The 23,461-nt window shown below is 47.6% G+C and overlaps 1 long non-coding RNA gene across 13 annotated transcripts in view; it reads left to right on the top strand.

Moving 5' to 3' along the window:
• The window catches only part of LOC106509733, a 283,958-nt gene continuing 271,276 nt past the window's right edge, over positions 10,780 to 23,461 (top strand). For 5 of the 13 annotated variants that reach the window (XR_002342501.1, XR_002342492.1, XR_002342502.1 and 2 more), the window contains exon 1: positions 11,517 to 12,324. This is a non-coding gene — a long non-coding RNA (uncharacterized LOC106509733). Of the gene's footprint in view, positions 12,325 to 23,461 lie in introns of all 13 variants that reach the window. The other 8 variants (XR_002342497.1, XR_002342496.1, XR_002342494.1 and 5 more) reach the window with 7 other exon arrangements.

Below are 23,461 nucleotides of genomic sequence, written 5' to 3' on the forward strand. Positions count from 1 at the left end.
AAACACACATTATACTCCAGGTGGCAATGTGTCCAGTGAAAAGCCTGGATTTCCAAGACTGGCTTGCAACTGGGAGAGGCCCCGCGATTTAGTTCTCTGTGTGGAACTGTTGCTTAGAACTTTCAGTAAGACTCCACAATGAAAATGCTGGGGTAGGCATTAACAGTTTAGCTGTCCTTCCTCACTTCCCCCAACTGTTAATATGGAGAAGATGGATTTGCTGGCTGGAGCTACAGCAGCTATCTTTGGCTATGATGTATTTTGAGGTTGAAAGCCATGCTCAAGGGTGGTATAACAGAAAGACAGGAGTCCAGGGTCCTAGTGATATTTAGGGGCTCCCGCATCAGCCCCTGCTATCTACGCCAGGCTTCTGTTACATGAGTGGGAAATAAAAATCCTAATTTAAGCCCTTGTTTCTTTTTTTTTTCTAGTAATATGCTGCTAGACTGAATACCTGCCCAGTGTCTGGTAGGTGGTTTAGGGTGGGAAGGACACTAGGATGATAGAACCGCCAGGACCATGTACAGTGGGTAGAGGAGGGTCCACCAGGCAAGAGTGCTGTTAGACAAAATGACAGCCTACCCACTGCAAAGACCTGCCACTTGTTAATGCTGAGTAAGGGCTCAGCCCTCTGCCAGATGCTACACCTGCAGCATTATTTAATTCACCCTAAAATGCTGTGGCAAGACTCTCCTATGACCAGGGTTATTCTCAGGGTACACATGAGGGAACCAAGACTCAGGATGGTTGCTTTACAAGGCCACTGAGTTGGGAGCCAGTTTCCCAAACTGGATCTGATTGATTCAGGGACGGATCCTTAAACCCTACACAGACCCCCAAAAGCTGTGTAGATGTGAAAGTAAGAGAGGCTTCATCAGATCTGTGGCTTTGTCTCATCCCAGAAGTGAAAGAAGCAGTTCAGAGAAGGGAGTGGTGCCCCGGTAACCGGGGAGGCAGGAAGGCACACAGGCGGAGGCTGCAATGCCTTGGGCTAAACGGAGACCCCTGAGGTTGGGCTGAGTGTGCCCCACCTCCACTCTTCCCACCCCTCCCCACCTACTCAACAGGAGTGCTGTCCCAAGTGACTCCTTCTCAAGCCCTTGGAGGGAGGGTTCATCCCTCATTAGATCTTATTTAACACATAAGTTTCCATTAAGAGATGCTGTAGATGAATGTGTTATCTTAAGTTCGTGGTTTTTAAAAAAAATTGTATTGAAACGTAGTTGATGTTCAATGTTGTGTCAGAGTTTCAAGTGTAAAGTGATTCAGTTATACATACATTTACAAATATGTATTCTTTTTTTGCATTCTCTTCCATTATAGGTTATTACAAGGTATTGAGTACAGTAAGGCCTAGTTGGTTATCTATTTTATATGTAGTAGTGTGTATATTTTAATCCAAATCTCCTAATTTATCCCTAAAAACCCATCACTGGACATCAGGAAGTGTGCTGATATTTTGCAATACAGTTAATTTTTTTTTTTTCTTTTTACGGCCGCACTTGTGGCCTATGGAAATTCCCAGGCTAAGGGTCAAATCAGAGCTGCAGCTGCAGGTCTACACCACAGCCACAGCAATGCTGGATCTGAGCTGCCTCTTGTGGCAATGCTGGATCCTCAACCCACTGAGGGAGGCCAGGGATGGAATAGGCATCCTCATGGATACTAGTTGGGTTCTTAGCCTGCTGAGCCACAACAGGAACTCCAATACAGTTAAGTTTCTAATTATGAGTTTTCAAGGGGCAAACTCAGATTGCTTGGCGGGGGGGGGCTGTGTGTCCATGAAATGAAGTGAAAATTAAGAAGTCATGTCACTTGGTTCCAAATCAAGACGGTACATCAGAGATACAGGCTCCATTTGATCTCTTGGCAGTTTGCATCAGAGGACTATTTAGACATTAAGGGTTTTGTTTTACCAGTTATCAAGCTTAAGAAACTTCCAATTTACACCAAATCCTGCAAAGTGAAGAAAAGCATCGCTTGCTGCTATTTACAATGGAAAGAAACCATTCATAAATTCTTCCTGTTTGCCAAGAATGGAGAATTTTCACTGTCTTGGCTCTTACTAATACTTTTGCTTTATGTTTTTCTTGTTAACATTTCAAAAGCACAGTCCATCTTCAGCAGTTCAGAGACAGATGATACAAACAGAAACCGATAATAAAGTGTTTGCCAGGATTGCATGATATCGTGGTATGTTGGATACTTAGTTAGGAATTATATATAGTTCACTAGCATCCATGAGCCCACTGCTGTAATGCCTTCTCTATCCAAGTGCTGTTTGTCTTGGTTTTCCTCCAACCTCGCTGGCCCAGGGTGCCAGCCTCCCTTCCTGTCTTTACACATCTTCTCTCTCTGTCATCCAGACCAGATCTTTAATTCCATCTCTAGGACATTCACTTTCAAACCTGCTTCCAACGTTAAGCTTTCCTCAGAGTTCCAGATCTGCTAACATGATCTGCACATGGATGGCATGGGCATGTACAGATTAAGATGGCCAAAGCAGGAGTTCCTGTTGTGGTTCAGCAGGTTAAGAACTCAACTAGTACCCATGAGGATGCCAGTTCCATCCCTGGCCTTGCTCTGTGGGTTAAGGATCCAGTATTGCCGTGAGCTGTGGTGTAGGTTGAAGATGTGGCTCAGATCCTGCATTGCTGTGGCTGTGATATAGGCTGGCAGCTGTAGCTTGGATTTGACCCCTAGCCTGGGAACTTCCATATGCCACTGGTGCAGTCCTAAAAAGCAAAGCAAAACAAAACAAACAAAAAAACAAGATAGCCAAAGCAGAAACAAAATTTCTCCTGGCTCCAGATGACTTTCTATCTCAACCTTCACATCTTAGCAAAGGGCACCGCTCAGTGGTTCAAGCCAAAATTCCAAAGGTTATGTTTGATGCATCTCTCTCCACACTGCCCCCGAATCCAGTCCATTCATCGACTTTCCCTCCAAAACATTAACTCCAGTAGGTCCTCATCCTCCATCAGACTCTCAATAGGATGCACTGGACATCCTATTTCCACTTGGTTCTATGTGGTGTTTTACCCTTAGCAGTTAGAGTTAGCCTCAGAAAATTCAAATCAGACCTTGTCATTCTTCTGTTTAAACCCTCCAGTGCCTCCTTGCTGCATAGCATAAAATCTGAGCTGCTTCTTTGCCCTCTTCCTCTGCCCAGTTTTCTTTCCCTGTTGTTTACCAAGCATCAGCCTGGCCTTGCTCCATGGGTTAAGGGTCTGATGTTGCCACAAGACGTGGTATAGTCACAGATTCGGCTCAGATCTGGTGTTGCTGTGCTTGTGGTATAAGGCCGGCAGCTGCAGCTCCAATTCAACCCCTGGCCCAGGAACTTCCATATGCTGCAGGTGCAGTCTTGAAAGTAAGAAGAAGAAAAAAAACAAGAGTAGAGACTTTTGTGTCCTTGTTCCTGCCATGTCCTCAGGACTTGCATCAGTACTTGGCCTGTGGCAACCACTCATTGAATATTTGTTGGATGGTTGAGTTCCAGACTTCTTGTGTTTTGTTCCACATAGCTTTACATCTTCTTTATTAGAGTCTACTTGGTTAAGTAATGTTTTGTAGTCATGCAGCTCATTCATAGGTACTGAGTTTTCAAAGATGTTGCATATTTAGTATGTGATTCATTCATTAAAAATTCTAGACTTTTGACTGTATCCTGTGACTCAAACACTGTACTGATGGGAACACTTTCAAGTAATCAACCGTTTTATCAAGTCAATGGCACTTATGACTCATAGCCAGTGCTTAGAGATAGTCCTTATTATTCCATGCACTTTACATATATTAACTTTTAACTGTCACATAACCTTATGAGGTTGGAACTATTACTATTTCCATTTTGCCAATAGGCTGAGTGTATTAGTTTTCTAGTCCTGTGTCACATATTACCACCTACTGAGTGGAATACCCTGGTGGCCTAGGATTTAAGGAATCAGTGTTGCTGCTGTGGCTCAGGTTCGATTCCTGGCCAGGGAACTTTTACATGCTGCCGGTGTGGCCAAAACAACAACAACAACAACATAAAAAACAAGCAAACAAACAAGAAAACCAAAAAAAAAACTCCCATTATTTATGAGTTCATGGTTCTATTGGTCAGAAGTTTGGGTGGAGTTTGAAGGTTCTCTGAGCAGGGTCTTAGCCACGGAGGTCAGGGTGTTGGCTGGGCTGGGCTCTTATCTGGAGCCTTTAGAGAAAATCTATTTCCAAGTTCATTTGGTTTGGTGGCTGAGTCCAGTCCACATGGCTGTAGATCCAAGGTCCCTGTTTCCTGGCAGGCTCTCAGCTCCTAAGGCCAGCCTCCTTCCTGAGCACACGACCTCCTTGTGCTCTGATCTCTGACTTACTCTTCTGCTTGCAGCCAGGGGACACTCTCACCTACCAGGGCTGGTCCACACGCATATTCCCTTATATCATGGTCAGTGCACTTGGCTTTCATTACACCTGACAAATACCTTCCCCAATGTACTTAGTTTAGTGTTTGATTGAATACCTACAAATGAGACTAACATTATTGTGCAAACAGTAGTTAGGCCCCAATTGTCAACCACACTCACAAACGATTTATATATATATACATATATATATTTTAAATTTAGGGCCGTACCTGTGGCATATGCAAGTTCCTAGGCTAAGGGTCAAATGGGAACTGTAGCTGCCAGCCCACACCACAGCCACAGCCACGCCACATCTGAGCCACATCTGTGACTTACACCACAGCTCATGGCAACGCCGGATCCTTAACCCACTGAGAGAAGCCAGGGATTGAACCTGTATCCTCATGGATACTAGTTGGGTTTGTTTCCACTGAGCCACAACGGGAACTCCTCACAATTGATTTTAATGAGAAAAACTTCTAGACAGTTACGCCGAGTATTTAGTTTTTCTTTTTCTTTTTCTTTTTACCGCTTGACAGTGATGGGGACACAACAGCATGGAGATTGTCAGTTTAAGCCCAATGTGGTATTTTGGGGGGTAAAAGATGGGGTGGCTGGATTGACCTGGAGCAGTTGTAAAACATGGCTCTGGGCTCTGCTCTCCCCCAGATGTGCTGGCAGGAGCTTGTCTTGTTCCAAGTGAATGAGTCAGAGAGATGGGAATGTGAGCTATTTGAGTGGGTGTTTCCAAGAGATGAGTGTTGGTGCCATTCTGAAGAGGACAGCTGCTTCTCTGTGCACTTTTGTCTTCTTGGAAAGTTCCTGTGTGCCTGTGCTCCGTGCGATAGAGATCAGACCAGCCACACCTCCTCACAACCTGGGCTCCTACCTGGTGCTTAGGAACCACCCTGCCCTCACCCCAACCCGCTGCACTTGGGTGGCTCTTTCCTAAAGAGATGGCACCTGCAAGGGTGCTGGCCCTTGTCATCAACCACAGCATCCTCAGTCTTGAGGTTCCTTTGTGTTTGAATGCATAGGAGGGATAGATGTCAACTTGAGAATCCAGGGTTTTTTTTGCACCTGTTACTCCCTCAATTGTCAGAAAAAAAAAAAAAAAAAAAAACAACAAGCCACAGACTGGAGCAAATATTTGCATATCCAATTTTAAAAGTTGCATCCAGAACATAAAAAGGAAGCTCAAACTGAACAGTAAGAAAATCAATTAAAAAAAGCACGCGGGAGTTCCCGTCATGGCACAGTGGAAATGAATCCGACTAGGAACCATGAAGTCGTGGGTTTGATCCCTGGCCTTGCTCGGTGGGTTGAGGATCCGGCGTTGCTGTGGCTGTGGCGTAGGCTGGCAGCTACAGCTCTGATTAGACCCACAGCCTGGGAATCTCCATATGCTGCGGGTGCAGTCCTAAAAGGACAGAAAAGACAAAAAAAAAAAAAAAAAAAAAAAAAGCATGCAAAAGATTTGAGCAGACATTTCACCAAAAAAGATACACAGATGACAAGAGAGCACATGAAACGTGATTCAACAGCATTAGTCATTATGGGAATGTAAATTAAAGTCACTAGGAGATACCATTACACACCCACTAGAACAACTAAAATGAAAAATAGTGACAATAGCAGCGCTGACAAGCATGCAGAACTGGTCCCTGATATACACATTAATGGGGAAGCAAAATGCATGGCATGGGCACTCCAGAAGACAATATGGTAGGTTTTTTTGGTTTTTGGTTTTTGTCCTTTTAGGGCCGCACCCTCAGCATATGGAGGTTCCAAAGCTACGGGTGTAATTGGAGCTGTTGCTGCCGGGCTACACCACAGCCACAGCAACACCAGATCCAAGCCACGTCTGTGACCTACACCATGGCTCATGTCAATGCCAGATCCTCAACCCACTGAGCAAGGCCAGGGGTAGAACCTGCAACCTCATGGTTCCTAGTTGGATTCATTTCCGCTGCACCAAGATGGGAACTCTGGTAGTTTCTTACAGAGGGATATGTGTATATATGTGTGTGTGTGTGTGTGTGTGTATATATATACACACACACATGAAATATATATACATATATATATGAAATAGGTATCCCACTGTTGGGTATTTACCAGAGAGAAATGAAAACTCATGTCCCTGCAAAAACCTGTACACGAATGTTCACAGCAGCTTTCTTTGTCATAATGAATTATGGCCCTCAATGGGAGAAGGGATAAAGGACTTGTGGTATATCTATGTGTTGGAATAACACTTAGAAATAAAAAGGAATAAATATTGATAGACTGTTTTGGTTGCCGAGTAGTACTTCTGCATCCCCAGTCCTGTCCCAGCAGAGCCCAGGAAGTGCTTGCCCAGCCCTCCGCACGGCTGGCCTGCCCAGCAATTTGCAGATAGCGGATCATCGCCTGGAGTGCAGCCTCGCAGAAAGCGGGCTTCATCTCACTGGTATTTTCCCAGCAACTTTCCTTTTGGGGCACAGGGCTTGATCACCATCCAACCTGAGCCACCATTGACATTTCTCTCTAGTCATTTCCTTCCCTTTCTTCTACATCCCCAAATCCTGCCTCTCCGTCCCTTGAAGGCATCACACTACGTTAGTGATAAATGTCACCTCCATATCAAAAGAGACATTAGTCTTGGCACTAATATTTATTTATTTTTTGGCCACAGGTTCAGGATGGTAGTATCCTGGCCAGGGATTGAACCCACACCATAGCGCTAAACTGAACCCCAGCTGTGACAATGCCAGATCCTACCTGGGAAATCCTTGGCAGTACTATTTTAAGGTTTGTAATAGAAAAACTAGAATTGTGTAATACTTGTCACTGAATTTTAAAAATTGATGTCACTTTTCTTTTACGACAAATGATGAAACATTTGGGTGTGGAAGAGGCACATGTGGGCTCTCCCCTCTGCTGGTCAAGGTCATCTGCTGTCTATGCCAGGCCAAACCCTCCCCTTGAGGGGAAGATTTGGTCCTGCCTCCTACTCCAGTAAGTTCTTTTCCCTCTGGTTCTCTCCTGCATCATCAGTTTTTTCCCTTCTAGTAAATCATTTCTTTCAGTGAATATATAGATGAGCTATTATTTCTTTCATCTTAGCAGAAAAGGAAATTTATCTTGACCTTATTTCCCTTCCTTTTTTTTTTTTTTTTTTTTTTTGGCTATACCCATGGCTTGTGAAAGTTCTGGGGATTGAAACCAAATATGGGCCAGGGATTAAACCCAAGTCACAGCAGTGACAATGCCAAGTCCTTAACTGCTAAGCCACCAGGGAAGTCCCTCCCTTCCAGTTTTAGCTTCATCTCTGGAAAGCGGTGTCTCTTCTCACTGTCTTCTGCCTCTCTCACTATTTTCTCTGATTCTACCCAGACCTTCACCTCCTTCCTCCCCAAGAAGACCTCCCCTTGTGGAATCCATGATGCTTTCTGGTTCCCACCTGATGAGACCTCTCAGCAGTGATTCTACCAATGATCATTCTCTCCTCCTACAGCCCCTTCTCCATTTGCCTTCCCTCCCACCTTGCTGGCCCGTACTCCCCTAAGGCCCCCTCCATCCCCACCACCCCTCCATCCCCTTTGCTGGCTCCTGTCACCCTGACCTCCTAAGTCTGCAGGGTCCCCAAGCTCAGCTTTTGCTTTTTTTTTGTCTACACTCTTTCCTCTTGGAATGCATCCAGCCCCCTGGTGTTATAGACTAAATTGCATCTAGCTGAAGATGCTCTCTGAGTGGGCCACTGAGCTCAAGTGCCATTGAGGAGGGAAAAACCACTGGCAGTTAAACTCTAACCTCCCATTATTCTGACTGCAGATGTCGCTTTGTTCCCAGAGTCCCTGAGCTGCTCTGGGGTGAGTGGTGCTGCTTCTCTGCCCCAAGCCTGCAATAGGGGGCAGGGTTCACATCCTTCTCTCTGTTCCTTCCTCCCAGCTCTCTTTATCGCCCAGCCTGTGGGATCCTTAGGTGGTCGTAGTACTATGACTAGTCCTTTCACATGTGGCTGTGCAGTCATGACCTGCGAGAACTTACTCCCGGGGGTTGTGCAGTGTACAGCTTGAACAGCTGTATTGTTGCCTGGCTTCACTCACTCCTCCAAGTCTTCTTTCTCTATATATAATCCCCTGTCTTAGACTTTTGAAACTTAAAAAGCAAGAGTGAGATTCCTTAGTTCTGTGCATTCTTCCCTGTCATCCTTGAAGCAGTGGCCATACCCCTGAGCCCATTGCTGTGGCTGGGAGGATCCATGTCTTAACTGAGATGGGCCTGGAGGCCAGTCCTGGAAACAGTCACAAGGCATTTCCTTGTTTTGCATTGCTCAATCAAAATCCTCCTCTGGGTAAGGGGGTGGAGACAATTCTAACAGAACGTCAAGGCCACTACCAGGAGGAGAGGGAATGGGATGAATGTGGGGATAACTACGGTGTCTTTTTCACGGGGTCAAAGGCAGGGGAGATGTTTTGCAATTGGAGGGGATGTGAGCCCATGTTTAGGCTCCTGGACAGGAATAGGTTAAGGGTGTTAGAGTGGGAAGGCCTATGTTTGGTTGGAGCAAAATCCTAGCCAAGAAGAGAGGTGGGGAGAGGGGAGGGGCCAGATTTGAAATGAGGGACTGGATCTTCTCCCAGGAAGGAGGGTGGTGGTAAGACCTGTTAGTCAGGTGAAGGAAGGACCATTTCCTGACCCCTCGTGTCCTGTGCCTGAGGAGCACTGTGTTGGTGGGTGTGGCTTCATGGGACTCTTTGGGAAATGCCAGTAGGTAATTCTACCCCATGCTTGCCATTAATGAGGACCGCTATCATCTTAAGGGGTGGGTCACTTCAAGGCTAGATTTTTATTTACTTCCCAAATGAATAGAAAGTACCTCTACCTCACACATATCTGCAGAAATGTGGAGAACACATCACCAGGTAAGCAGATGGGTGTGCAAAGATTTTTTTAAAAAGTCCTTTGTAGGAATCCAGGTGGCCTGGTGATTAGGGTGAGGCCTCTGACATCAGATGGCCTGGGCTCACATCTGGGCTCTGCAACCTTGGGCCATCTCCTGACCCTCTCTGTGCCTCAGTTTCCTTGTGAGAAAGTGGGGGTGATGTCACTCCTGTCCTCAATAGGGCTATTTTGAGAACCAGAGATCATAATACCTGTGTGTTTAGGCACGTATGAAATACTCTTAAATGTCAACCATCGGTATTGTCAGAATCCTGAGATAAGCTCGTATGCATTGTCTTCAGACTGTGCTCTGTCTTTAGGATTGAAACTTTTTTTCCGAATTCATGGAAACCTCCATTTTTCCAGTGCTATTGTCATTGGGAAAATAGCATGCAGGTGTTTAAAAAGGGTTTCCATGTAGCCACATTTAAAAGGTCACCATGGGTTCCTTTCTGGTGGACTATGCAGGTGTGAGCCACTTGAAAGAGGACCTATTCTAGAACATTCCATATTAACAATCAGGGGGTGGAGGCGTCGATGTCTTAGAGAATGATTCATTTATGAATACACTGGGAATGGCCAGCCTCCTCACACGGGATTCCTGTCCCACTTCCTGGCCCAGATGGAAAGACCTTTGGAAGGAGGGTCAGTCTAGATTAAGACACAGAATTCCCGGGCTTATCCAACACCATGAGGAGGACACAGTTCCACTGCCCTTCCATGGTGGCTCAAATTGCTGTCTTGAGCAATTGAAGCAATTGGAGGAGGCCTTGCCGGGGAATACTCTAGAAGTCTCCTTGAAACCTTGTTGCTGAGGAAGAAACAGCTGCTAAAGGAATGAGGCCTCTGGCAGGCCACTTCCGGCAGGAGGGTGTGGCTACCACTTGGAACATACGTTTCCCAACTATTTCACATTTCTTTTATTTGTTCCTGGTGTTGTTTTTCATTTAATATTTTTTCAGTTCCCCCAGGGATTAACGGGCTGACTTAATACAAGTCTTCATAAGTAAAAGCTGGCTTCCTACATACAGGACAAAAATAACACCTCACAACCCCTGCTTCAACAGCCCCCACAGCTCTTGGCATCAACAGGTGCTTCTCATGAGGCTGCTGGTCCCTCACGGCCTCAGATGTGTCCCTTAGGGACAGGTTGCTCCATCTCCCCTCCCCATTCTCCCCCTAAAGAACATACTGGGAGTTCCAGTCATGGCTCAGTGGGTCAAAAACCTGACTAGTGTCCGTGAGGATGAGGGTTCAATCCCTGGCCTTGCTCAGTGGATCTGGTGTTGCCGTAACTTGTGGTGTAGGTTGCAGATGCGACTCACATCTGGCATTGCTATGGCTGTGGCATAGACTCTCAGCCGCAGCTCTGATTCAACCCCTAGCCTGGGAACATTCATATGTTACCTCAGGTGTGGCCCTAAAAAGAAGGGGGAAAAAAAAAGAAAAGGAAAGAAAGAAAGAAAATGCACTGCAATGAACTGCACGTCAAAGCTGTTCTGAAATTCCAGAAAAACCAACAGGCTTTCCACTCTTTTGGGGAAAAAACAAAAAAAAAACAAAAAACAAACCCACAACAAAAAACTGTGAGAAATAAGAATATTTGGCCAATTGACTAATAAACTACAGCTTTCCTGGGGACCTGAAAGACTTGATGTTGTCTGACAGAAAATGCTCCTGTTGCCCTGTTGTTAGAACTGAGATCTAGAATAATGAACAGGTATTGTTTTTATCCCCCCTCATAGTATGAATCCAGCTGTAAATGGAGCTTGGTCTCCCGACCCTCCAAGGTGAAGACCCTTGCACCCAGATGCAGCCTGCCTGGGTCTTCCGTCCTCCTCCAGACCGTCATTGCCTCATTTGCTCTCGATGCTTTAGGGCTCTCCCAGCATGGCCCGCACAGTGGCAGGTGCTAGGTCAGAAAAAGTGATGGCACCAGGGCTCACCCCTGGTCTTGCGTGGGTCACCCTCCAGAATCTAGGATGGGTCTGATACAACCACAGCCACCCTTCTCAGCTGGCTCACAGGCAGCTCAAGATCACATGGCTTCTGCTCTTCCGTTGCTTCTCATAATTTAAAAATGTGGGAAGCTGCGGAAGGCTGCCCCCACCCCCAACACCCTGGGATCATTCCAAAGAAAACTGGGAGGCAAAGGCTCCTCAGTTCTGGAACGGAAACATCCATCAACGGTTTTATTATTATTTTTTAATTTCCAGTGTTATACTTTCATTTCATTCCTTGGGACTTGAATGTTCCAATCTGGCCTATGCTTGAAGTCTGAAAGGTGGAGAGAAGAGATTTTGTAACTCACTCGATCCCAAAGGCAGGACACACACCTTCCAACAGCTTCAAAGAGGTCAAGACTTTAGATTGTGCAATTTATTATTATATCAGAGGTAGAAGAAAAAGTGCACTGAAATAAGTATGACCAGGGCAAAGTCACTCCAACCTCCCCACCCTGAAATGCCCTGAAAAGAACCATAGTTTCCTGCAGGGACTCTGCCTTCGGTTACAAAATTTCAATGCACAGTTGGAGATTGAAATGCACATGAGATGCATGCATTTTCTTTCTCTGGCTATTCTCCGATCTCCTAAATAAAGCTTTTCCCCGGGGGGCTGCATGAGAGCAGTGGCTGGGTCTGCTTTCTGGGGGTCAGAAAAGCTGTTCTTCCAGGAAAGGCTGCAGAGACCCTGGGAACAGGACCAGCCCAGCTCACAAGTATGAAGAGAATGTCGGGAGAGGAAGTGGTGGCTCTGAGTCAGCATGAGTCATCTCGTTCCAATGAGAATGAAGATTGAGGTGTGCGCCTTTCTCTCTCTCTCTCTCTTTTTTTTTTTTTTTGAGTCTCAATCGTGTGGACATCACTGGGAATGGAGGGAAATAACTGACTGTATGATCGTTGCTTTTTAAGTTTCAAACTGACATTCCAGGCGGGCTGTTGCTTGAGTGAGCATCTGTCTTCAGAATTTCACAGTGGGTTCCTGGGAAGGTGGAAGCCTCTCCCTGGTGAGTATATTTCTGTCAATTTCATGTTCATTTCTGCAGTTTGCCTCAGAGACTTAGCTCTTTGAAAGCTGTGGGGTCTTGGAGCAGACAAGGTGTTGGACTCAGATTATGAGGCTGATTTTAGCAAGGTGTCTCCGTCGGCCCCCACCCCCACTAGCTACTGTCTGTGAGCCTGATCGTCTGGAGAACTTTCTGAGTGGTTAATTGTAAGAATGCTGCTGGTATAGTATGTTGTCTTGGAGGAGACAATGATGCTTGGCTGGTTTAAAAGAAGCTGTTTTGAGACTCCTCTCAGGAGCCAAAGGGAAGTTCAGAGATGGAGGTGGGTGATTTTGTGCTAACCCAGGGGTGCTGAGGTTGGGCTAGCTTCCGCTTCTCAGAGGTGGAGGAAGGACAGCTTCTGAGCAATTTCTAGCCGCGTGGTCTGAGCTGCCCACTTTTTAGTGCAAGAAATACAAGAGAGAGACAGATTTTTGGCTTCTCTCTCAAAGCATGTGAATGATTCCAGGAACTTAATTGATTTTTTTTTTTTTTTTTTTTTGCCTTTCCTTAACACTGAAGGTCGCAAACTGTAGTAAAATCAGAAAGAAAATATGCTGGGGGAGGGGGTGGTTTTGGGGGTAGGGGGTGAGGATGGGGTAGTTGAATCCCTGAGGCTTGACTTGACCTTGATGTGTGTTTCTCAAGCCATGACTATTCTGATGAAGCTTAGCTTTACTGTCAAGTAAAATACAGGAAACTTTTTTTTTTTTTTTTTAAATGTCATCTGGTTACTGTAAGTGAAACGGTTAAAATGTCATAAATACCTTATGATAAACATTTTTCAAATTTGCTTAAAAATCTGCACATCAGTAAGCAGGGTATGACAGAGGGCTTTTTCAGTACAGTCATTTGAGAGCGTGGGCTTCCTGGGTTAATAATGAGTCAGCACCTGATTTCTAAAATTGGAGCTGCTAAGAGAACATTCGATCTGCCCCCAATGCAGTGCAGTGGCTGCCAGGCCCCTCTAGGAGAATCTGGCTGTTGGGTGTTCAGTTAAAACCAACCTGTTCTGGGGAGCCCTCCAGCTTCTGTCTCAGCTCTGCTGTATGTGGCTGGGAGGCCCCTATGCTGAGGGGTCCCTCTGTGCCAGGCCCACCTTCTTTGGCTGATGTGGATGAATTTAGGTTGTGCCGTGATGGAATTGGTTGAGCCTATGGTTGTTGCAATGTGAAACCCAGAGTTTATAAAGGGTTAGGGGGACTCGGGGCTGAAGTTGGTGCGTCTAGTGTCCCGTGATGTCCCACTGGCTGAGGGACCCAGCAAGAGTGGCAGTCACGGTCACAGCAGGAGCTTCGAAGCCTGCATTCTGCAGGTGACCCATAGCATGGGAAAACTGTCAGCTTAAAAGCAGAGAGCAGGATTCCGAGGAAGCAATCTTCCCTCAAATGTGACTCTTCTCATGTAAAATGAGAAAAATATTAAGAAGATTTAAAAAAAAAAAAAAGAAGAGAGAGAGAGAAGCTGGGGTTGCAGACTAACAGCTCAAGGGCCAAATGCGGACCTGTTTACCTGTTTGAATCCATCCTCCCACTAAATTCTGCTGGCCTGTGCTGCATTGCTTTTGTGTGTTCTGATGACTGTGAGTAGAGGGTCCCGTTTTCTTTGGCACGCAGATCCTGATGAACCCTTGTGTCCCAAGACTCCAATAGCCTTGGGCTTCCAGACCCTGACACTGCCCACCTCAGAGGGCAGCTAGGAGGACTCAGGAGCCAGCACTTGCCAAGCATCCAAGTGTGTAGACCAGGCTGTGGACACCAAAGGGACCCCCTCAGTAGCTCTACTAGTTTCTCTTCTTACCTGCTCTCTGAAGGTCTCTGGACTGGCTTGTGGCCCCTGAATCAGTGCCTTGACTTTCTGAAGCAAGATCTTGTGATTCCAATGGGATCAGAGCAGTGTCCCAAGGCTGAGTCACAGCCGTATGCGTGTCGATTTGGGGCCTCAGCCGGGCAGACACCAGGGGTTGCCAGGGTGGGGAAGCTGCCCAGTCTATCTCTCTTAGGGAGTAGTCTTCATAAGTGCTCAGAGAAATTGCCATCTTCCCAGAATGAAGAGCCCATAAGAGGAGAAATGCCTTAGGCGCTGCCTCTGTGCTCTGTGTGCACCGGCCTCTTCTCCTGCATCTCTGAGAACACGCCAGGTACCTGACGTGTGTTTACCACCGGGTGCCGTGTCATGAAATCCTCCTGGATAAGCACGGTTGGGGGAGTGGCTTTGAGGAGGCTGATTTTATCCCAGACACTGATTGTGTTCTTTCACGTAGGAGTCAGGCAGTTGTGTGGCTGCTGAAGGTCCATTCAGCTCTTACCTGTGAGACATAAGCCTGGGGCGAACTGCCGTTTGGTAATCAGGAGAGTCATCTTAAGAGGTCAGAGATAAGGCCACTGAATACGTCTGAAAAGAGAGCATTTATTAATATGATTTGCTGCTTGGCCATATTTTTTTAACTACCCAGAGATGCTGATTCTAGGCATGGATGCAGGCAGGGAGTCATGAGGAGACATTCTATGGGAGATACTGAGCAGAGACGTTTGAAAAGGACATCGAGGGCCAAAAGAGAACGCTGACAGTTGGATGACATTTGGAAGCTGCCTGGTGCCCTATTGTCACAGCGCCCTCAGCCTGGGGACTGGCCTGTGGCTTGCTGGCCTTGTCCCCCACTCTCCGCTCCTCATCAACAGCTGCACTTGGGCTCATGTTCCTTCCTGCTGAGCGGTTTCCATGGGACCTGACAGGTGCCCCCACCTCTGCTTGCTGTTTGGCCATTTGGGCAAGTTTCTCCACTTCTTGGTGCCCTACCTCCTCTTCTGGAAATGGGAATATGAGAGCACAACCCCCTGGGTCCTTGTAGAGATTGGTGATGATCAGCACATGGTTACAAGGAGACTCAGTAACTGTTAAGTACACATTCACTGATTCAATAGACCTAAACACCTTCCCATCTCTACCTGGGCCCTGAGCCCCGTGGGTGTCTATAACAAATTGGCTCTCATGCCCCTGAAGTGAGATCCTGTCTGTGTCATCGGCTACATGCCATGTTCTGCATCTGCAGGACATTTATTGATTAGGTAAAAGGGAAGGCCTTCTTGGTTCTCTCCAGGAACACCTGGGTTTTTAAATGTCATCACCACCATTATCACCATCATGGTTGTCTTCCTTGTCCTTAATATCATCACAGCAAGAACAGCTCCCGATTCATTCACCCTCAACCACATGGTAGTAACTTTCTGTCCAATACCTTTAACCCCCTCCCCCCAACACACACACACACACACACACACACACGCACACGCACACGCACACACACACACACACATACATACATACATACATAAACACACACACACATAGATACATACATACATACATACCCATCCCGGAAAGTAGGAAGGATGACCGGTCACTCAGCTCCCCGGAGGAACAGGATTCCCAGGCAGGTGTATCAGGCAGAGCAGTTGCTTTAAGAAGTGCATCGGTGATGGGAGAGCTCTTTCCTCCCATCAAGAGGAGAGTCAGGAAGAGCAGGGGGCCAGGAGGTTTCCATGCATAAGCCAACAACCTGAGGCCACAAGCCAGAAAATACAGGACCACTGAACACAGACCGGCCCCTAGGGTGGAAGCAGCTGGATTCTGTACCCATGCTTCCTGTCTAAAGCCAGCTACAGTCAACTTCTGGTTATTTGAAAATCATCATAATATATGGAGGTGACTCATATTGAAAATATTAAGTAAGATACACTTAAAACAAAAACCCCGGGGGAACATAACATGGCCTTTCCTGGTTGATTCCGGAGATATTTAAGATCATGCAGTGCCTCAAAAGCCAAACCTTCTGCAGGGGGTCCAAGAGAAGTACCCAGTATGTCCCTTTGCTCTGCCTGCCTTCTCTAGCCCCGCCCCATCCAGGGAAGGTCCCCAGTGCTTTGTGCATCTCCTTTCTGAGTTTAGGCTTTGCAGGCTGAGGGCTGGCTCCGTTGTGTCAGTCAGTCAGTCAAAATGGTGCCACTTTGTGGGGAAGTGTTTTCCTGCAGCTGCCTCTTGTACCCTAATCCAGAGGACCCTCTGTCCAGTGCCATGGGTGGGGCAGTACTGGGTGAGGCCCTGAGATGTTGGGTAGGGTTTGGGCTCCTACAGGGTGCAGGAGGGTTCTGTTTAGACCACAGAGCACAGGCAAGGAGAAACCATCAACAGATCAGAAGGAAGTTGAGGCTACAGGAAGGAGAGGTGGGTGGGGAACTGGGCTGGTCTCAGAGGATTCCTCCGATTAAAAAAAAAAAGCACAGAAAACCTGGTTGTATTGCACCGTGTATAATCCAAAAAGCTAATGGTGTTGACCATTCTCATCCATTATGATTTTCTGGCTTGTCTTTTGCTTTCAGGATTGACTATCCTGCAAGCAAAGTCTTCTGCTGCTTGGGCTTTTCACCTTTCCATCTACCCCATCCTTTCGAAAACTGATCATATTTAAAATATTAGAATGTTTAATATGGCAGAAAAAAATGTATCATTTTAGCTGTTCTCACTGGACAAATCATTTACAGAGTAAGAGAGGGATTGAGGGGTTTCTAATAGTTTAGCCAGATATAAAGGGAAACTTTACAAAGTAGTAGTGCATCCAGCAAGTGTTAGATGTAGTTGCTCTCAGACAGAAGAAGACAGAGCAGGCTGTCCAGAACAAAGGGCAAAGGGCATTCTGTTCATTCATGTGTCTTCTCTGCCATCCTTAACATTAGCTTCCTTCCTTGGGTCTTATGAAGGCTGCTGGAGATCCAGCCATCATTTCTGCATTCCACACATGAGGAAGGAGGGGAGTGGGGGGCAAAAGGCTAAGAGTCTTAGATGTCTGTCTCCTTTAAAGAGCCTTCCTAGCACCCCCAACTGACCCTTTCTTCCTGTGTCTTTCTTTGGCCATGGTCTCTGAAGAGGATCCTGGGAAATCGTTTTTGACCAACAGGAAATGGGGTTGTTGACCAACAGGAGGTGGAGGAGAAAGGATATGAGATGGGCAACCAGCAGATGTGAGATAACCATGTTCCTCTCCCTGGAAGTATCAGGAGGGTTACATGGCTTCATGGGCTGGAAACAACTTGGAGGGGGGCACGCAAAGGGACAGAAAGCACTTGTTTGATTTTTTTTTATTATGTCTAAATAGAATCATGCAGCTATTTCTCATTTACCCAGTAACACAATGAGGACTCTTTGTTTATGGAGTGCTGACTTGTTGCCACGCAGGGCTCTGCATGACCTCACTTAGTGTTCAGAGAACTCTGTGCAGCAGATTCTGTCAATTATTGTGCCCTCCCCGCCCCCTCCCCATCCAGACGAGGAACTTGGGACACAGAGGGATTTAGGGAGATGCCTAAGTCCACACTGTTAGCGAGAAGAGGAGCTTGGCTTTGAACTCCATCGTCTGGTTTTGGACCCAGCGATGTGGGGTGAACTGGAAGACGAGGTCTTCCTTATTCGCAGCTTTCTGGTGAAATAGACATAAGCCCGATAAGGTCAGACCATGGTGGATGCTCCAGGAGACTGGCCCAGGGAGGTGGGGCACTCACCTCCAGCAGCATCTCCTGCCTAGAGAAGACACCCTGTAGAATGGGTCCAAGCTGAGCGCTCTTCCTCTGCCGGGGACACACCAGGAATCTCAGCTATGTCTGAGCTCATGACTCACCCCTTTCCTCCAAGCCAGCTCTTCCAGAGAACTCAGTCGGTTGGGCTTCCGAGTCTGGACCACACCCTTCCTGTCCTGGCCGCAGCCAAGGAAACTGCCCAGACCTGGCTTCCGAGGCTGGGCGAGGAGTTTCCAGCAAAGAGCAGGATGGCTCAAAGCGAAGAGGTTGGGCTCCAAGGACCTGTAATTTATTCGCATCATTCAATCTGATCCCAGCCTGGAGAGGGTGAAACTACCTTCTCCCCTTCACACAAATGCCTGTTATCTAGTGACACCATCAGGGCCAGGAGGATGTAGGAAGACAGGAGGGGTTTGGAGGAGGGGGAGTGTTTGCTATTACTCCACCTTTGACCTAAGTCCCCTCCTGTGCCTTCTTGCCCTGCACCGTCTCTGGGCCTTCCTCCTCCAGCCTCCTGAACAAATAAGGTGGCCAGTGGAAGGCATAGTCAGTAATGGGTAATTGGGTACATTAGGAAAGTTCCTTAAAGGACCTTGATATCCAAGAGGCTTAACCTTTATCCCCTACTTCCCTCCTTCCTCCTGTGTGAAATGCACAGGTGATGGCTGGAGATCCAGCAGCCTCCCTGAAGCCATAAGGCAACTTGGAGGAAGGAAGCCAGTGCTGAGGCTGGCAGAGCAGGCAGATCGAGCAGGTTTGGGAGGCCAGGAGCTTTGCCTGGGGATGTGACTATATTTGGAGTGAGTTTACCTGCATGATAGAGGGAGGTGGGAGAAATCACTGCTGAAATTCAATCTGTAGCTCAACTAAGAGGGTTTGTCAGGATGTCAGAGTCCCTTCTGCATGGAGCTGCCTTTTGTGTTTCAGGTTTAGCAGTCAGAGGCTCAGGGCTGCAGAGTAACTTCATGAACCTCATGTGTTCTGTTCTCATGGCCCCTTCCTGAGGACAAAAACTACCCCCCCACAAAACATACAGTGACTGTCTTGGTACAAAGATGCATGATACCCAGACTGGGTTTATTAGTATATATTTATTTTCAATATACTCAGCTTCTTCTTTTAATTTGAAAATAAACTAAAACATTTTAAGAGTATTATGGGCCCCAGGCCTTGTCTCTCATGTATACGATGCCCAAGTAGACCCTGGGAGGGCCTCGGCATGGTGACCTCCTGCCCTGGACTGTGGGTGATCCTCTGGTCTCTGGCTGATCCCTTGGACTGTGGCTACTCCCCTGGACTGTGGCTGATCTCCTGGACTGTGGGTGACCCACAGCAGTGCCTCTGAGGATGGCAGGCAGGTCTGGCCTATTGTGTGTTGCTGGTGAGCCTCCAGTCAGGTTTGGAGATGATGGTGTAGGTTTTCAGAGAAGGACTCTCAGAGTGGATGCAGCTACTCTCCTCTCCTCCTCCTCCTGTAATGGCTCTACTTGCTCAATTGATTTGTTCAGTGGGCATGGGTTTCGGTCTACAAAGCTAAGGTATCAAAACTAGAACACTCCTTTATTCCCTAAATCTCTAAATTATATGAAATCTGTTCCAGGCTCACCCTGTCTCTGCTTTGGCCCCTCAGCCCAGCAGCTGGGGAATTCAAGTGCAGTCATTATTAGGGATCCTTGTTGGTTCTGGTGTCATCAAACAATCTCAGGGGTGACATGGTGCCAGAAAACCAGGGAGGCCACTGCCTCAGGTGGCCACCACCACTGCTGCTTCAGCTCTGGAAACTTGGCAGAGGCAAGGCCCCAAAGCTCCTTAGGGCCCTGCTCCAGCCCATTGTCATCCACATGAGCCAGGGGTCAGTCCCCTGACCACGGCTTCCTACTAGAGATGTGCCACTCTTCCTGCGGCCTTGGTGTGAGTGCCCAGCCTCTGCAGCTGCCCTCAGCAGTGTCCAGTGGGGCCCCTCTATGCCCTGTCCTGCCTGCTGCCGGCTGCTGGGCCTCTTCTAACCTGCACCTCTGTCTGGGCCTGAGGGGCCAGAAAGAGCTGTGATACCAGAAAAAGCAGAACATGCCTGGGGGGCAGGAGGGACCTGTGGAAGTCACACAGTGTCTTCTGTGGCATCCTTAGCCCTCCAACCACATTGTCCAACAGGGAGCCACACCCACACATGGCTAGTGACTCAGGGTCCAAATTAAAAAAATTTTTTTTTTCATTTCAGTGAATTTAAATGTAAGTGCACAAAGCCAAATGTGGCTCGTGGTTACTCTGTTGGACGGCACAGACTTAGAGCTTGTTTTCCTAATCTGGGCGGTTTTGACAGTCAGGCCATCACCACGAAGAGGGATGTGGCTCTGGGGTGCAGGTGGTGGGTTGGACAGTGTGTGCCCCCTCAGCTGGTCCCCAGAGGGTGGGTGGCCCTATCAGGTGGAGAACCCCTTAGCCAGGGGCTGTGGGCTGGGCAGATGGGGGTCCCAAGCCTCTACTACTAGTGGCCACAAGCGCAAGCCTCAGTGTCCCCATCTCTGGGGGATAAAACCCCAAGTGACTCTCAGGGCCTCAAGGGTGCGGAGTGAGGGTCTTGATCGGGGGGATGGGTGCCTGACATCTGCAGCTTTTTGGAGGGGTGGGGCCTCAGCTGAGAAGCACACAGCCAATTCTTTGCTTATGGAATCTGATGATGAACTTGGGGATAGGCATCCTTAGTTTTGTTTGTGTAAAACCTCTTCAGGGACTAACCAGATTGGCCTAAGGAAACCTCAGGCGTGGCTCCTTTCTCTGTCCTTCTACAAATTCCCCAAGAGTGTTTTAACTTTTTTTTTTTTTTTTCCCTTAGGGCCCAACCTGCAGCATATGGAAGTTTCCAGACGAGGGGTTGAAATCAGAGCTGCAGCTGCAGGCCAACATCACAGCCACAGCCACAGCCACACAGCCATGTCTGTGACCTACACTGCCAATTGCTGCAACGCTGGATGCTTATAACCCACTGATCAAGGCCAGGTCTCAAACCTGCATCCTCATAGGTATCAGTCAAGTTTTTAACCTGCTGAGCCACAATGGGAATGCCTGACCCTTTTGACTTTTTTGAGAGAAGCAGTCAGTGGTGTCCAGCCATCACTGACAAGAAACATACAAGCAGTGGGGAGAGGAGCTGAGTGGGAGGAAGAGGCTAAGCCAGGCACTGGCCCTGCAGCTCTCAGCCAGGCACAAGCCCATTGGGGCACAGATGATGTCCTTGCGCACGTGTGGCCATAATTTAACACATTCATTAGCATCCACTGAGCCATTATTTGGTCCCCTAAACTGCTGAATTATGACATGAGCCCCAGCTTCTTTCATGCCAGAGCCCTTCCAACTGTATGGGTGTAACCACTTAGGTTCAAGCTCTTCCTTCTCTGCACAGTTCCTTAAAGATTCATCGTGAAGTGAGGGGTTCAGTGACATTGACCCTGTGCTGCCCTCTTTGGCACAGACTGCAATTTTCTTTTTTTCTTTTTTCTTTCTTTTTTTTTTTTAGGGTGGCATCCACGGCATATGGAGGTTCCCAGGCTAGGGGTCAAGTCAGAGCTACAGCTGCCAGCCTACACCATAGGCACAGCAACGCAGGATCCGAGCCACGTCTGTGAGCTACACCACAGCTAACGGCAATGCTGGATTCTTAACCCACTGAACGAGGCCAGGGATTGAACCCTCATCCTCATGGATCCTAGTCAGGTTCCTTGTGGCTGAGCCACGACGGGGGGAACTCTGGGACTGCAATTTTCTGATGTCCCTCTTCACTAGAGCACCACACCCTCCCTTCTAAGGGATGCTAGGCTGTTTTTGGCCAGCACACCTGTCTGTTGGACCCACAGTTGGCTGTCTCCCCTGCCTCCATGTGGGGACATGTTTAAAGGCACAGCTCTATCATTTTGACTTGCTAACTGATTTTTGATTTTTTTTTAAACAGAAGTAAAATTATACATTCTCTTTAGTTTGATCTTCTAGAGGTGGCCCATATATTCGCTAAATAAAATGTGAAGCTTGACATCATCTGCCAGTTGCAGAGACAGTCCCTTTATAGCTCCCCTGAAAGACCTCTTGTATCGGTGTAGACCAAGAGCAGAGACCTGTGGCACTCCACTAGTGACTGACTTCAAAGTTGCCAGCACCTTACCAAATAGAAGCAGCTGACCTTGCTGCACAGGTTTCAGTGATGTGGATGAAAGGATGATGAACATACAGTCAAATATGCAATGTGATCCCATAGACAGGGAGGCAGGTAGTGATGATGTAGCTACTCAGACTTCTGATGGCTCTCCTTCTCTCCCTTTCTCTCTTTTCCTCATCCCCAGGCAGGGGGAGCTTTTGGCAATGCAAGCTAACCCTTGGGTATCTGTGTAACAATTAGATACTAGGAGCAAGTTGCCTTAAACTTCTAGAACATTTGAATGCTCAGCTGTCAGTCATCGCTGTTTTAGTCGCTTCATACAGCGACATCCTCAGAGTTTGTGGGTTGGATGCATTCGATTTGCTTCAGATTTGCCTTTCAAGCTGGAGCCGCTGAGCCCAGCCTGACAGACGGGTGGCTGACTGTGCGCGGTCCCTTTGAAGTCCCCAGAAGTGCCTGCTCTGGGGTAAGCTCTGCGGAGGGAGAGGTGAGACTCAGAATGAGTGCAGACTGCCACCCAGCAGCACAGGAGGTGACTGCAAACCACGAGGTTCTGCAGGAGAAAGCGGGTCTCCCAGGTTCTAACTTCTGGTCCAAAGTGGGCATCACCTGCGTATGTGTTTACCAGCTGAGTCGATCACTGCAGGCACCTGAACAGAATAGAAATGGCCACTAAAGAGGGGGGATTCTTTTTCCAAAACCATATCCAGATGAAAGCCATTTAGGAGCATCCGAGTACATTATTTCTGAGGGGAGACAACTTTTTCTGTAACTTCTTCGCAAGTGGCTCTCTGATGGCTGCAGGGAGTCTCACCGGAAGCCCTCCTGTTGGTCAGCAATGGGGAGGATCCTCCCGCCATGGGCACCTCTCAGGTGGCACCTGGAAAGGGGCGCACGGGGGCGCTGACCTTCAGCTGATGCTTCTCAGCATCTCTTGAGATGACCATACAGAATGTCTCTTTCGATCTGCACATGTAGTGACTACAGAATAGGGTTCCCAGCTTTAATTTGTTTGTAGAAGTCTCGAAAATAAAACTATGAAAAGATGTCCAGTGAAAAACACGTTCCCACCAGTCTCCCCTCTGGTTCCTACTGGTCCCTCCACCCCCCATCATCCTATTCTTAGTTTCTTATGTATCCGTCCAGAGTTTCTATATGCAAATATAAGCACGTAGTTGAATGAGCCTTTTTCTTTTCTTTCCTATTTTCCGCAAAAACTCTCACAGTCATTTTTGAAACCACTTTTGTGTGTGGAGAGAATGGGCTTGCGGACTCCAAGCTCAGCGGCTCTTGTTTGGAGCTGCCGGGTCTCGGGGTTCAAGTGGGGCTTGCCGAATGTCCCCTTCTCCCATGTCCTGCGGGTGGGGCCCTGAGCTTGTCC

This window comes from Sus scrofa, chromosome 3 (assembly GCF_000003025.6).
Source record: "Sus scrofa isolate TJ Tabasco breed Duroc chromosome 3, Sscrofa11.1, whole genome shotgun sequence".
In the NCBI taxonomy this organism is placed as follows: Eukaryota; Metazoa; Chordata; class Mammalia; order Artiodactyla; family Suidae; genus Sus; species Sus scrofa.